This window comes from Terrapene carolina, unplaced genomic scaffold, assembly GCF_002925995.2.
Source record: "Terrapene carolina triunguis isolate 2854851 unplaced genomic scaffold, T_m_triunguis-2.0 Scaffold580, whole genome shotgun sequence".
Taxonomy (NCBI): Eukaryota; Metazoa; Chordata; order Testudines; family Emydidae; genus Terrapene; species Terrapene triunguis.
Window position 1 is genome coordinate 4939997 of NW_020664931.1, and position 6746 is coordinate 4946742.

The following is a 6746-nucleotide window of genomic DNA, read 5'->3' on the forward strand; positions in this document are numbered from 1 at the left end:
TCATTTGGAAGAGAGGATATAAAGAGTGACGGATATAAAGGTTAATGGTAATTCAGATAAAATACAACATGGTTTTACAAATGATAGATCGTACCAGACCAATCCGATCTCTTTCTTTGAAAAGATAACCAATTTGGTAGATAGAGGAAATGTAGTAGATCTTTTCTACCTGGCTTTCAGTATACAGGGGCGGCTCCAGGCACCAGTACAGCAAGCGTGTGCCTGGGGCGGCAAGACGCGGCGGGTGGCCTGCTGGTCGCTGTGAGGGCGGCAGTAAGGCGGCTTTTGGCGGCGTGCCTGCGGTAGGTCCGTCGGTCCCACAGTTTCGGCGGCAATTCGGCGGCGGGTACACCGAAGCCGCGGGACCAGCAGATCACCCGCAGAAACACCGCCGAATCCACGTGACTGCAGACCGCCCTCAGGCATGCCGCCAAAGGCCGCCTGACTGCCGTGCTTGGGGCAGCAAAAAACATAGAGCCGCCCCTGTCAGTATAGCATTTGATACAGTTCCACATGGAAAATTATTAGTTAAATTGAAGAAGATGGGGATTAATACAAGAATCGAAAGGTGGGTAAGGAATGGTCATGCTGAAAGTGAACTGTCAGGCTGGAGGGAGGTTACTAGTGGAGTTCCTCAAGGATTGGTGTAGAACCAATCTTATTTAACATTTTCATTAATGACCTTGGCACCAAAAGTGGGAGTATGCTAATAAAATTTGCAGATGACACAAAGTTGCCAATACAGAGGAGGACCAGAAAATCATACAAAATTTGGACGACCTTGAAAACAGGAGTAATAGAAATGGGATGAAATTGAATAATACCAAGTGCAAGGTCATGCATTTAGGGACTTACAAGAATTTTTGCTATAAGCTGGGGACGCATCAGTTTGAAGTGACAGTGGAGGAGAAAGACCCGGGTATATTGGTCAATCACAGTATGACTATGAGTCACCAATGGTTGTGAAAAAGGCTAATACAATCCTTGAATGCATCAGGTGGGGTATTTCCAGTAGAGATAGGGAAGTGTTTATTAGCATTATACAAGGCACTAGTGAGACCTCATCTGGAATACTGTGTGCAGTTTGGGTCTCCCATGTTTAAGAAGGATGAATTCAAACTGGAACAGGTTCGGAGAAGTGATACTAGGATGATCCAAGGAATGGAAAACCTACTTTATGAGAGGAGACTTAAGGAGCTTGGCTTGTTTAGCCTACAAAATGAAGGTTGAGGGGAAATACAATTGCTCTCTATAAATACATCAAAGGAATGTAGAGGAGAAGGAGAGGAGTTATTTAAGTTAAGTGGCAATGTTGGCACAAGAAGAAATGGATATAAACTGGCAATCAACAAGTTTAGGCTTGAAATTAGATAAGAGTTTCTAACCATCAGACGAGTGAAGTTCTGGAACAGCCTTCCAAAGGGAGCAATGGGGGCAAAAAACCTAACTGGTTTCAAGACTGAGCTTGATAAATTTATGGAGGGTTTGATGTCATGAGATTGCCTACAAAGGCTTATGGCCCATCTGTGACTGCTATTAGCAAATATTACCAACAGTCGGAGATGGGACACTAGACGGGGAGGGCTCTGAATTACTACAGAGAATTCTTTCCTAGGTGTCTGGCTGGTGGGTCTTGCTCACATGCTTAGGATCTAATTGATCACCATATTTGGGGTCAGGAAAGAATTTTCTCCATGGTCATATTGACAGAGACGCTGGGGGATTTTCACCTTCCTCTGCAACATGGGGCATGGATCACTTGCTGGTTTGAACTAGAGTAAATGGTGGATTCTCTGTAACTTGAAGTCTTTAATTCAAGATTTGAGGACTTTGGCAACTCAGCCAGAGGTAATGGCACTATTACAGGAATTGGAGGGGTGAGATTATGCGGCATGTGATGAGCAGGAGGTCAGACTAGATGATTATGATGGTCCCTCCTGGCCTTAAAGTCTATGAGTCTAATCCTTCCTAAAGATCACAAACTGTGCCTGAGTTACATGGGAACAGATTGCATTAAAGAATATTTGACCACCTTCAAAAGGATAAAGAACAGAGAATTCCCCAAACTAACTGGTGAAGCTTTATACATGGTTAATAATCTGGATATAAATGATGTTATGTTGTATGAGCTGCTTAAGGGCCTGTGTTAAAAAGGTCTCAAATTACTCCAGAGGCATATCACCTAAAGGTTAAAAACCTCAAAAGAGTTGATATGATATGTCACTGGTACTATGTTAATAAAATGGGGGATTTATCTGAGAAAATGGATAAAAAGTAAAGGAGCAGAAAATTATGACCAATTAGTCTGCTCTGATGAGATGAGGGCAGCAGTGTGGGAAAAGACCTCAGCAACTGTGGAAGGGACAGCTGACTTATACATGTAAGTGAGAGCATTCCTAGACTGCAGGTCCCAAAGGGTCGGGCCCAAACCTGGCATAAAAGGGGGTGCCCAGTGTGTTCATGGGAGAAAGGAGAGAAGGAACAGAACTAAGCACACACCACTCCAGTACCGATCCCCTCCTGATAACTCTAATTATCAGCCCCCAGCCCAAGGGGTGATCCAAGAAAGTGTTTTTTACATGTGTCCCTTGAACATATAAATAGACAATTCCCTAGGTATGGGGAGTCCAAATACAATGCCCAATCCACCCAGGTTAATGCAGCTACCTTAATTTGGAGATTTCAGTGGTGGCAGAGGGGGTTTCAGTTAATTTTGTCCTGTCTGTCCTCCTGGAGGTGGACATAAAGTTTATTAAAGAAGTCAAGCTAAATGGTAATGTGGAGAAATGCTGGTGCCCGGATCCGTTTAGTCAGGAGGAAGGTAATTAAGGAGATTGTTATGTTCCCAGGAGACGAGGTAAAACTCCTTGTCATGGGGCATTTTAGAAGCAGAGTGCCTTTAGTCTGCATTGAATTAGATTGAGAAGGTTTAAGGGCTACTTTGAATGTGGGGGTTCCAGAGAATTTACCAGATGGTGTGTTAGTGGGAAATGACATAATAACACTCCTCAAAACTGTTAATATTGTGACTAATAGCAAGAGGGATATATCCCTAAGTTCTCATAGGTAAACCCTGAGGAGGGAGAGGCAGCTAAGACGGGAGAGGAATCAACTGTACCCGCATGAGCAGAAAGTAGCAATGTATCTCCAGGGGAGAGGGATGAGGCATTGCCCCCCCCCTCCCCACTTGCCTGAAACAGCTCACAGTGCAAGCAAAAGCCAAATGGAATTTGCTACGGAGTGAAGTGCAGACACCTCGCTGGAGAGCATAAGGGAGGCCATCCTCAGTAATGCCCCTAATAGAGAGAAGAGGGAGAGATTTTTATAAAAAGGATTTACAGTGAAGTCCTGGTTGGGAAAAATCAAGCCCTACAAACAATTGATCATACCCACAAAGCAGTGTGCAGAGGTAATGCTACTAGCCCACAACTGCCCTTTTGCTGGTCACTTGGGAATGGACGGGACATATGAGAGGCTTAAGAAAATCTTCTGTTGGCCCAAATATCAAAATAAAGTAAAGGAATACTGCAAGACTTGCGACTTATGTCAAAAGCAGAAAAAGCCTGTAGGTCTTAGCAAGGCTCCACAAGCATTTTTCATGGTTGCCATGGATATCATACAGCCCTTACCCAGGCTAACTCAGAGAGGGAAAAGATTTAGATTAGTGGTGTTGGATGTTGACACCAGGTATCCCGAGGCAAGTACGAGGGACATGGGAATAGTTGAAGAATCAAATAGTCCCTGGGCTTCTCCAGTTGTGGCGCCCAAAGGGATGGGACAATAAGGCTTTGTGTTGATTACATAAATCTTCATTCAGTCATGTTTCCGGATATATACGCTATGCCTCAAATTGATGATATGCAATACCAAAGACGTTCAAAAACCAAAGTAAAGTTCCTGAGCACCCTGGATTTTACTAAGGAGTATTGGTAAATCTCCCTCGACAATGAAGCACAGAAAGAGTCTGTCTTTATTACTGATTTAGGACTTTTTGATTTCAAAATGTTGCTATTTGGGTTAAGTAATGCAGGAGGCACATTTCAGAGGCTCATTAACCACATGTTAGCTGGGTCACAGGATTTTGTCAGTGTCTACATAGATGCTATCTTCAGCAATTCCTGGTCAGATCACTTGGGAATTATGCTGAAAAAAACTAAAATATGCAGGTCTCACAGTAAAAGTGTCGAAGTATAAGATATGGGAGGCCAAAGTCCCTTATCTAGGCCATTGAGTAGGAGGGGACTAAATTTTACCTGATTCCTTAAAAGTGGAATCCATTGTTAATTGTACCCCAACCCAAAAAACAAATTTAGTCTTATTTAGGCTTGGCAAATTATTACCACAGCTTTGTGGAAAGCTTCAGCAACATTATATCTGCAGTTACAGACCTCTGCAGAAAGACACAGCCCAACAAAATGGTTTGGACTGCAGTCTGCCAGGAGGGCTTTGATAAAGTGAAAAGAAGAAGTGCTAAAGTGAGAAGAAGAACTCGAAAGCTTGTCTCTCTCACCAATAGAAGTTGGTCCAATAAAAGATATTACCTTTCCCAACTTGTCTCTTTAAAAAGAAATCTGTCAAAAAGAACGGTTCTAGCCCATCCAAATTTTGATAAGATATTTAAGCTCTGTACAGATGCATCCAGGTAGGCCTGCGGCCTGTGCTGATCAAGAGTCTAAAGTGCATGTTATGATTTTATTTTTTATGTAACCATTTGGTTCCAATACTTCTATTTGCTACAACTTGATTCTCTATACTGGTTAAATAAAGTTATACTTGATTTCACTGTAAATGAAACAAAAAGTGCTGTGAGTTAAGTGAAGCAAGTGATCTGAGGTGAAACTGGTAAGCTGGGGTGTAATGTTTCTTTGGTAGCAGTAGATCAGTGAATACCTCATATGTCCAGTGGACCAGGAGTTGGACACTCTAGGGAGATGCTTGAAGGCTCAAGTGTTGGAGTGTGCCTATCCCTAACCTGCAGAGTGACAACAGGGCCAGTGAGGCCTAGAGGGGAGTGTTTGTGTTGCCCGTGGCCAGTGGAGTTGGGGAGCTCATCCACAGCAAGCACAGACAAGGATTCCTCACACTCACACAGGTAGTAGTAAGGTACCTTATAGCCCTGGATGCCCCCAAGAAACATCACAGTACTCAGGGTGATTTAAAGACAGCCACTAGCCCAGGGGTGGGCAAACTTTTTGGCCTGAGGGCCATATCGGGGAATAGAAATTGTATGGTGGGCCATGAATGCTCACAAAATTGGGATTGGGGTGCAGGAGGGGGTGAGGGCTCTGGTTGGGGGTGCGGGCTCTGGGGTGAGGCTGGGGATGAATGGTTTGGGGTGCAGGAGGGTGCTCCGGGCTGGGATCGAGGGGTTTGGAGAGCAGGAGGGGGATCAGGGCTGGGGGAGGGGGTTGGGGCATGGGGAGAGGCTCAGGGATGCAGGCTCCGAGCAGCGCTTACCTCACATGGCTCCCAGAAGCAGTGGCATGCCCCTTCTCCGGCTCCTACACGTGGAGCAGCCCCCGACCCTCGGAGCGGGGCCATGTGGATGCTTCCGGGAGCCGCGTGGTGTGGCCCCCGACCTGGCACCCCGGCTGGAGTGCCGGAGCAGGGCCAAGCCAGGTGATGCAGCCCCCAACCCTGCGCTCCGGCTGGAGCACCAGAACGGGGCAAGCCCCAGACCCCGCTCCACGCTGTAGTTTGCCCACCCCTGCACTAGCCCTTGGTGCCTCTCATACTATTGAGCTTCTCTACCATAGGAGAAAGGTCAGATTGCTGCACAATACAGCTGGTTGAACATTTTCAAAAATTTGACAAAAATATTTGGCTAAACATTTTTTTCTGTTTTTCAACCAGTTTATAGGATGGTCATAATTTTCTGAAAATCTGAAATTTTGACCAAAAATATTGCAAAAGCCACTGACATTTTTATGATAAATTGTCTGCATTTTTTTAAAGTCAGCTCTACTGCACATGGTGGGTTCTTCATAAATAAGGTTCTTCATAAATAATTTTGTATTATATCTTTGTGAATCCTGACACATATACCATTAAGCTGGCATTTTAAACTCAACTACATGAAATGGATATTAATATGTTCTTGAAATTCACTTTAATAATTACCTCTTATTTTTCATTTTAAAACATCTATGATAGCTAGGATAGTTAATACGGTTTTATATAACTGTTAAAAGAAACTTGGTGAAAATGATGAATCCTGGGGTACTGATTCATGTGACTTGAAAAGACCATCCATTTCCTGATTCACCTTCATATTTTCTAAGGAAAAAGCAATGTTTTGGAATCTATCTCTTCAATCAAATGATTTTTGTGTGTGTGTGTATTTCTCTTTCATTTCAGCCACTTTCCTGAACTGACATCTTAGCGATGAAGAACAAAGTTGGGGTGAGAATAAACCATGCCTTGAAGAAACACAGCTACTGAACTTCTCTTATGAATGGGAATAAGAGAAACTGATTATATCTGTGCTCTCTAAAAAGAAGTGAGAAGATTTTGTTTAAATTATGAAAAGTTAGAGACCTAAGGCATGGTCTTATTACATTTATTCATAGATTCTAAGGCCAGAAAGGACTGCTGTGATCATCTAGTCTGACCTGCTGTAGAGCGCTGGCCACAGAACTTCCTCAAAATAATTCCTAGAGCATAGCTTTTAGAAAAACTTCCAAATTTGATTGAAAAATTGTCTTTCATGGATTTAAATTAGGGCTGTCAATTAATCTCAGTTAATG

General features: G+C 43.5%; 1 non-coding gene across 1 annotated transcript; it reads left to right on the forward strand.

The window, feature by feature from the left end:
- Positions 1–6197: 6197 nt before the first annotated feature.
- LOC112106301 lies at positions 6198–6266 on the forward strand. Its single transcript, XR_002908091.1, has one exon. It is a non-coding gene; the product is annotated as a small nucleolar RNA SNORD123 (small nucleolar RNA).
- Positions 6267–6746: the final 480 nt, after the last annotated feature.